This window comes from Triticum dicoccoides, chromosome 4B (genome assembly GCF_002162155.2).
Source record: "Triticum dicoccoides isolate Atlit2015 ecotype Zavitan chromosome 4B, WEW_v2.0, whole genome shotgun sequence".
In the NCBI taxonomy this organism is placed as follows: Eukaryota; Viridiplantae; Streptophyta; class Magnoliopsida; order Poales; family Poaceae; genus Triticum; species Triticum dicoccoides.
In genome coordinates, this window is record NC_041387.1 from 394,508,128 (window position 1) to 394,516,193 (window position 8,066).

Genomic DNA, 8,066 nt, shown 5'->3' on the forward strand with positions numbered 1-8,066 from the left:
GTTATTCAGAATGAGTTTGTTAACAAGACTTGATCAACCTTCTTAGTGGATTTGTTTTGATGAGCATGAGATGGATAAAGTTAGAAGGCACAACCTTCTGTACCCTCCTTTTACTTTCTTTTATTTAGATTAAATAAAGCAAAAATAGTATTTTCTGTCTGTTTTCTGAATTATCCATGCAATAAAAAATACCCCAAAAATAAAAGTTCTCCAAATGCCCTGCAAATTTAGTATGATTTTTCTGGAATATTTGAGAATATCTGGCACTGAGAACACATCGGGGGGATCAAGCACCTGGCCACGAGGGTCCAGGGCATGCCCTACACCCCTGGGCGCGCGCCCTGCCTCATGGGCCCACGGTGGCCCCCCTCCACTTATTCCAGCACCCAGGCACTTCTTCTTCCTCCCAAAAAAATCACTATCCAGCTCAAGCACGAGTTCTAGCTCATTTTGCTGCCATTTTCGATCTCCTTGCTCAAAGCTCCATTCACAAAACTACTTTGGGGGATTGTTCTTTGGTATATGACTCCTCCAATGGCCCAATTAGTTTTTGTTCTAGTGCTTTATTCATTGCAAATTTTTACTGCCTAATTCGAATATAAAAGTTCTCCGTCGTATCTACTTTTCCAAACACTTTTGCCCTTGTTTTGGACTCTAACTTGCATGATTTGAATGGAACTAACCCGGACTGACGCTGTTTTCAGCATAACTGCCATGGTGTTATTTTTATGCAGAAATAAAAGTTCTCGGAATGACCTGAAAATCCATGGAGCAACCTTTTGGAATTAATAAAAAATATTGGTGAAAGAATCAATGTCTGGGGGCCCACACCCTGTCCACGAGGGTGGGGGGCATGCCCCCTGCCTCGTGGCCCCCCTAGACCTCCACCGACCTCAACTCCAACTCCATATATTCATGTTCGGGGAGAAAAAAAATCAGAGAGAAAGATTCATCATGTTTTACGATATGGATCCGCCGCCAAGCCCTAATCTCTCTCGGGAGGGCTGATCTGGAGTCCGTTCGGGGCTCCGGAGAGGGGGATTCGTTGTCGTCATCATCATCAACATCCTCCATCACCAATTTCATGATGCTCACCGCCATGCGTGAGTAATTCCATCGTAGGCTTGCTGGACGGTGATGGGTTGGATGAGATTTACCATGTAATCAAGTTAGTTTTGTTAGGGTTTGATCCCTAGTATCCACTATATTCTGAGATTGGTGTTGCTATGACTTTGCCATGCTTAATGCTTGTCACTAGGGCCCGAGTGCCATGATTTCAAATCTGAACCTATTATGTTTTCATGAATATATGTGAGTTCTTGGTCCTATCTTGCAAGTCTATAGTCACCTATTATGTGTTATGATCCGTTAACCCTGAAGTGACAATAATCGGGATACTTACCGGTGATGATCGTAGTTTGAGGAGTTCATGTATTCACTAAGTGTTAATGATTTGGTCCAGTACTCTATTAAAAGGAGGCCTTAATATCCCTTAGTTTCCATTAGCACCCCGCTGCCACGGGAGGGTAGGACAAAAGATGTCATGCAAGTTCTTTTCCATAAGCACGTATGACTATATTCGGAATACATGCCTACATTACATTGATGAATTGTAGCTAGTTCTGTGTCACCCTATGTTATAACTATTACATGAGGAATCGCATCCAACATAATTATCCATCACTGATCCAATGCCTACGAGCTTTTCACATATTGCTCTTTGTTTATTTACTTTACAGCTGCTACTGTTACTTTTGCTACTGTTACTGTTACTTCCATACTACTTTGCTACTAAATACTTTGCTGCAGATACTAAGTTATCTAGGTGTGGTTGAATTGACAACTCAACTGCTAATACTTGAGAATATTCTTTGGCTCCCCTTGTGTCGAATCAATAAATTTGAGTTGAATACTCTACCCTCAAAAACCATTGCGATCCCCTATACTTGTGGGTTATCAATGCCCGGCAGGAACGGACGGCCGCTCAAACGCTCTCGGCAATTGTCAACTCTTCGGTCGTGGGTTGTCAACCGTTGTCGAAGAAACTTTGTTCGATTTGTACGGTGATCGCCACGAGCTGGGCGTGGGCGGCCTCGGCATGGTCGTGGGAGGCCTCCATCAGGGCTAAGGTCGCCGCTGTGAAACAGACAGCTGTTGTGCCGCTCTCGCTAGTTGCTATCCCCGAGGCAGATTTTGCTGCCGCCACCTGAGAAGCAACAACAACCGTTTGGGCTGCCTTGGTCGCCCGGTCGCAGATTGCGGCCGCGCTTACGAAGCTTGTTAGCACACACCTGGCGATTGCGGCCGCGCTCTCGCCGGAGTGGGCCGCCGAAGTTTCCCTCATGACGCGGGTCTGATAACCAACAAGTATATGTGATCAATTGTAGCCTTTTCCATAAGTAAGAGTGTCGAACCCAACGAGGAGCAGAAGGAAATGACAAGTAGTTTTCAGCAAGGTAATGTCTGCAAGTGCTGAAATTGTAAGTGACACAGTAGTTTGATAGCAAGATAATTTGTAACAAGAAAATAATGATAGTAGTAGCAAAAGTGCAGCAAGGTAGCCCAATCCTTTTGAGGCAAAGGACATGCCAAAACGGTCTCTTATAATAAGCAAAGCGTTCTTGAGGGTACACGGAACTTCGTCTAGTCACTTCCATCATGTTGATTCGATTTGTGTTTGATTCTTGAGGGTACCAGTGCTTAGGTGTTGTTCTTACTTGAACAAACCACCTACTTATGATTAACCCCCTCGCAAGCATCCGCAACTACGAGAAAAGTATTAAGAATAAATTCTAACCATAGCATTAAACTTTTGGATCCAATCGGCCCCTTAGGGAATAGCGCATAAACTAGGTGTCGGTGTCCAAACCGGCGGATCTCGGGTAGGGGGTCCCGAACTGTGGGTCTAGGCGGATGGTAACAGGAGACAAGGGACACGATGTTTTACCCAGGTTCGGGTCCTCTTGATGGAGGTAAAACCCTACGTCCTGCTTGATTGATATTGATATTGTGGATGTTTACAAGAGTGGATCTACCACGAGATCAAGGAGGCTAAACTCTAGAAGCTAGCCTATGGTATGATTGTAATGGTTGTTGTTGTGTCCTACGGACTAGAGCCATCCGGTTTATATAGACACCGGAGAGGGCTAGGGTTACATAGAATCGGTTACAATGGTAGGAGATCTACGTATCCGTATCGCCAAGCTTGCCTTCCATGCCAAGGAAAGTCCCATCCGGAGACGGGATGAAGTCTTCAATCTTGTATCTTCATAGTCTTGGAGTCCGGTCGATGATGATAGTCCGGCCGATGACAGTTCGGCTGATGATGGTAGTCCGGCTATCCGGACACCCCCTAATCCAGGACTCCCTCAGTAGCCCCTGAACCAGGCTTCAATGACAATAAGTCCGACGCGTATATTGCTTGGCATTGCAAGGCGGGTTCCTCCTCCGAATAATAGAAGATTGTGAACACCAGGATAGTGTCCGGCTCTACAAAATAAATTCCACATTCCACCGTAGAGAGAATAATATATACACAAGTTCAATCTGCTGACATTTTTTGCAGCATGAAGTCACGCCACTACCAAGCCATTACTTGAATCGTTTTTTTACTCTACCACCTCAGCGCATTTAGCGAAGCGGTTTCCTTGGCACGTCTTGTTGAAGCAGAGATCGTGTTCCCCCTTAATCTGGGATTCTCACCAATACGGACGTGGGTAACCCAACCGCGCCATTGATGGTGACGCTTGGGGGATAAGCGAGTTTTACCAGGCCGGTGGGGGACGCGTAGACTTCGCCCGCCCATATAAAGGATAAGGATTCACCTTTTCACCTACGCCTTCTTCCTCCTTCGCTTATCCATCTCCGCGCACTCGAGCTCCAGCGCCCAAGCCCGCACATCTTGTCTCAACCTTCCCCAGTTATGTCCGGAGCGGGAGGCAAGTGGATGACCTCCTCCGTTACGGAGGAGCACATCGAAAGACTGCGCAGCGCCGGCTACCTGTACGGCGACATCGCGCACCGGCTGCCCGACGAGGGGCAGCTCATCCCCACCCCCAGGCCCCATGAGAGGGTGGTTTTTCTTCCCCACTTCCTACGCGGACTGGGTTTTCCACTTCACCCCTTTGTCCGGGGGCTCATGTTCTACTACGGCCTGGATTTCCATGATCTGGCGCCGAACTTCATCCTCAACATCTCGGCATTTATCGTCGTGTGCGAGGCCTTCCTCTGCATCCAGCCCCACTTTGGCTTGTGGCTCAAGACCTTCAATGTCAAGCCGAAGGTAGTGAAGGGCACTCAAGCGGAGTGCGGAGGCGCCATGTTGGGCAATATGCCCAACGTCCTTTGGTTCGAAGGGGCCTTCGTGGAATTCGTCAAGGGGTGGCAATCGGGGTGGTTCTATATCACTGAGCCGCGTGACCCTAAGTGGGCGGTGGCCCCCGAGTTTAGATCTGGTATCCCCACGCAGCTCACCTCCTGGAAAGAGAAGGGCTTGCTGTGGGATAGTTCGGAGGACCTGACGGAACTCCAAGCCTGTATCCAGAAGCTGGTCAAGAAGCTCAGGCTGGTTAACGTGGTCCAAGTCATGCTCGTCCGCCGGATTCTCCCATGCCAAGAGCGGGCATTCAATCTGTGGGAGTTCAATCCGGAACAGCACCAGGCACTGAGCGGGCTCTTCGACACGACGTACGAAGGCGCCTGGAGGGTGCTGTTTAAGGGCGCCGAAGCCCCCGCATCCGCGACTGAAGATCGTGGATTTCGCTCGCAGCGCCAAGCCGACGAGGTAAGTGATTCTACCCCTTTACGGGACACTTGCTTTTCATAGTTTGACTCTATGCGGGTTTTAATTTCTCCTTTTCCTTTAATAGGACTGGATGAGGAAGGCGGAGCAGATTATCTGCCCGGCTCCCATGCCAGAAAACCCAGTAGACGCCCGTCTAGTGAGGCTGCTGGTTTCGGCACCGCACGTGGTGCCGGAGAAGAAGGCCAAGAAGGAGGCCACGGGTGCTCGAAAGAGTTCCCGCTTTCAGGTGTCCGACGACTCCGGGGCGGACTCCTCCCCCGAAAACGAGGAGGAGAAAGAGGACTCTCTCCCAGAGGAGGGAGAGAGGAAGAGGAAGGCTTCCCCAACAGGGGAGGCCGAAGGGTCCAAGAGGGGAAGGACTATTCCCCCGGACAGCTCCGCCAACATCAACGTTGGCGAGGAAGAATGGCCTTCAAGGGCCAGGCCTCCAGCGAGATCGTAAGTATCCGGATTCCTGAGTGATTTATAATTTCTTTTTCTGTGTCACATAGTGTCATTCTGATGCCGCATGCTACCTGTAGTCCGGCCAATGATGATCTCCCCGCTTCATCGAGCGGGCCGTTGGCTCCATCGGATGTAGACTCCATCCCGACCGCCTCCACCCCTCGTGACACCGAGGATGCCGAGGTGGGATCCCAAGAAGGGACCCATCAGGGGGAGGCTCCGGAGGCGCCACGAGGCAGCCTCCCGGACTTTGCGCCGGACTCCACATCAGAACCCGCAGTGGTTCCGGAGTCCGGCCGGCGGCCCCTTCGCATGAAGGGCAAGACTGTGACACCGGCGGCTTCCGTCCAACCGGAGGCGCCGGACAATTTGTTGAAGGCGCTCCAGAGCGCTTCCATCGAGGAAGAACACCGCACTATTATGAGTGCGGTGATTCAGAAGGTACAGCTCGCCAAGAGCGGGCTGACCGAAGCCTGCAGTAGCCTTCTATCAGGCTTTGAGGTAAGAAGATAAAAATATGCAATGTAATACCGCATAGACAGTAGCCCCTGATGCTCGGTTCGGTGTTCGGAAAGAAAAGCCGGACTGAGGATCTGAAAGAAAAAGAAGATATACGCAGGGTTGCTAAAAAATTATGTCAATATGGGTTGCAGGCTGCGCTGCTGACCTCTGCCGCACTGACTGCGGAGGTCGGTGCTTTGAAGCAGAAGCTCGAGCGGTCCGAGCAAGAGCTCGGCCGCGCCAAGGAGTAGCTCCAGGACAAAGAAGGTGAGTAACACCACTTTGAACTTGTACCTTACAGAAAAGGATTTAGGTTGCAACAAAAAATAATAAGGATAACATGGGTACTGTAGGGGCCATGAACGAGGTGGCGACCCTGAAGGATTTAGGTTCGGCAAGAGCTTCAGGCTCTCATGGAAAAGCATGAGAGTTTGGAGCGTGACTCAAAGACTCGAGAGTCCGAGCTTGCCTCGGCTCTCGAAAGTGCCAAAACTGCCAAGGCCGATGCCCATAAGTCCCTTCAGGAGATTGAGTTGGTGAGGAAGATAGCGGTGGGTAAGGCATTTTTCATGCAAAGCAAGCATGTGAATGTAAATTATGTGTTACTTACCCGAATTCGGAGCTTTCCAGGGGCGTTTGCAGATCTGCCTCGCAGTGTGTCTGATGCCGCCGCATTCTACCGAGCCGAGGAGGGGGGCTCAACGGAGAAGGTCTTCTGGTCTCAGTATGCTGAGGCCGGCCATCCGGTGCCCCCTAGCAACCAGCTGAAGCAGCTGGTCGAGCTCCACAAGGTGGCCGAGCAGGCCATGAAGGGCCTCATAGTCCGGCTGTGGCCTGGAGAGGCCATGCCTGGGAGCTACTTCGGCCTCGTGCGACGGTTGGTGGATGCGTGCCCCTGGGTGGAGGTTATCAAGCGCTCCGCCTGTATTGAAGGTGCTCGTCGGGCCCTTGCCCGCGCAAAGGTGCATTGGGGCAAGCTGGATGCGGAGAAGCTAATCACTGATGCGCCACCAGCGGGCAAGGAATATCGTACGCCCAAAATGTACTATAAGACTGTCCTGAAGGGTGCCCGCAAGATTGCGGCTGAGTGCCCCAGGGATGTAATTATTGAGTAAATTCGCAATGTGTTATCCTGTGCGCTGAAAACTTTGTTCATATGCGCCAAGCAACGCTTGTTAATTTAAAATATTACCTTCTGTGCGGCCGTTTATTAAATCTGAGAGATGGCAAGTCGTCGGCTTCAGCCCCCATGCCGCGAGTGCTGGGGTGTTCGGGATAAACTTGAGCACTCTTGTTCCCATTTTTGGGTCCATCTAGGGAGGCGCTCAACACAACGAACAAGGCAACCGGACTTATAGTGCTTGAACACTCTCACTTAGCCATAGAATTCTATAATTTTAAATTTGGGCGAAGCCCCTAGTATTCGGAAGACCGAATTAGGGGCTCTATCCACGCCTTCGTCGGACATTATCCGGAACTTCGCTCGAAGCGGCGTAGGTCTTTAAGGACCCGAAAGGACCTCTCGAACAGCGACCAGTCTCTCGCCTTATCATGACAGTCAGTTTTAGCTTTCTCCATTGAGGCGTTAACCCGGCTCAACCGGGGTGCAATCGCAGTGGTTCTCCCAGTGCTACCTTAGCCGATAGAACGGAATGTAAGGTGCCAAACATGGGAGCCGGGCAAACCCAACTATTGACCCAAGACATGATTCGGAGCCGATTCATATAATGCTATAAGTTCGGGGTGCCGCACTTGTGAAAGTGTTCGGACTTTATCACACCATAATGCGGGGAACATAAGCCCCTGGTGTATTTGGCCGTACCAAAATGTACGAATGCAACATGTCATAAATGAACATATATATATATATATAAGGTAATGCAATTATGGGCAAAAAGTGCTGCATTTTATTCGAGAAGATCTGCTATGAGTGCGGAATGATACAAATAGTGCGGAAAGCAAGGGATTGGACGAATTAAAGGCGTCTCCCTCCAGGGGTAGGCCGCAGAATGGTGTATTTAACAAATTTAATGCTCGTAATGGAGACCACCTGAGTGTTCGTCGCAGCCTTTGTCCCTCCCTGGCAGTTGCATCATGAGTTCGGCAGGTTCGCCGCCGGATAGAGTTCTGTATAAAAAAGAGAGAAATAAAAGATAAAAAGAGAGACACACTTGGGAGCCCCTGGTGTGGTCGAACCGCACTTTGGGTCTGTTGTGGTTGTGCCTCTCCCCCTATACCCATGGTATCTCCAGGGCATAATTATGTACGTGGAGAGTTTGTCTTACAATTGTGCGAGGGCTGGGGTTGAGGCCGCATT